At 40.6% G+C, this 527-nt stretch overlaps 1 non-coding gene across 1 annotated transcript; it reads left to right on the top strand.

Moving 5' to 3' along the window:
- Positions 1-252: 252 nt before the first annotated feature.
- Positions 253-360, top strand: LOC127745350 (small nucleolar RNA R71). Its single transcript, XR_008006547.1, has one exon. It is a non-coding gene; the product is annotated as a small nucleolar RNA R71 (small nucleolar RNA).
- Positions 361-527: the final 167 nt, after the last annotated feature.

Genomic DNA, 527 nt, shown 5'->3' with positions numbered 1-527 from the left:
ATTTTGTTCTGAGCCAATATGGCATTCAGAGTGTCAATCTCAAGAACTCCTTTCTTCTGACTAGTCCCATTGTTCACAGGATTTCTTTCAGAAGTGTACATGAATTGGTTATTTGCAACCATTTCAATTAGTTCTTGAGCTTCAGTAGGCGTCTTCTTCAGATGAAGAGATCCTCCAGCAGAGCTATCCAAAGACATCTTGGTTAGTTCAGAGAGACCATCATAGAAAATACCTATGATGCTCCTATTCAGAAAGCATATCAGAAGGGCACTTTCTGATTAATTGTTTGTATCTTTCCCAAGCTTCATAGAGGGATTCTCCTTCCTTCTATCTGAAGGTTTGGACTTCCACTCTGAGCTTACTCAATTTTTGAGGTGGAAAGAACTTTGCCAAGAAGGCATTTACTAGCTTTTCCCAAGAGTCCAGGCTTTCTTTAGGTTGAGATTCCAACCATGTTCTAGCTCTGTCTCTTACAGCAAAAGGGAATAGCATTAGTCTGTAGACCTCAGGGTCAACCCCATTAGTCT

This window comes from Arachis duranensis, chromosome 2, assembly GCF_000817695.3.
Source record: "Arachis duranensis cultivar V14167 chromosome 2, aradu.V14167.gnm2.J7QH, whole genome shotgun sequence".
NCBI lineage: Eukaryota > Viridiplantae > Streptophyta > Magnoliopsida > Fabales > Fabaceae > Arachis > Arachis duranensis.
Note: the sequence above shows the minus strand (reverse complement) of the source record. Positions and strands in the feature narration are given on the sequence as shown.